Here is a 355-nt window from a genome sequence, read left to right on the forward strand (position 1 = left end):
GACTCACATAGCTCGTTTCTATCACATGCTTCGTTGTAAAAGGCAAGCTATGCTAAGAGTGAAGAATAGCCAACATTTGTCTGATATGTGGAGTTCAGTATTCATCCTCTTCCTTAAGTTTCATTGCTGCGTATCAGGGGTATTCACCAACATCTGCCCAGCAGCTGTCTGATGTGGCCACGTGACCCAGCCCCATCATGTGGACAAGCATGGAGGGGGGCAGGTTAAATGGCAGCGGAAGTTCCTTATCCTCTTCTGTAGGAGGCTTCCTCAGTAAAACCCAGAGCTTTTCCCTGTATTGCTCAGTCAGTAATCATAAGCATTTTTTATTTTTATCAAATTCTTGATCAAATGT

Source organism: Mus musculus, chromosome 17 (genome assembly GCF_000001635.26).
Source record: "Mus musculus strain C57BL/6J chromosome 17, GRCm38.p6 C57BL/6J".
NCBI classification, from domain to species: Eukaryota; Metazoa; Chordata; class Mammalia; order Rodentia; family Muridae; genus Mus; species Mus musculus.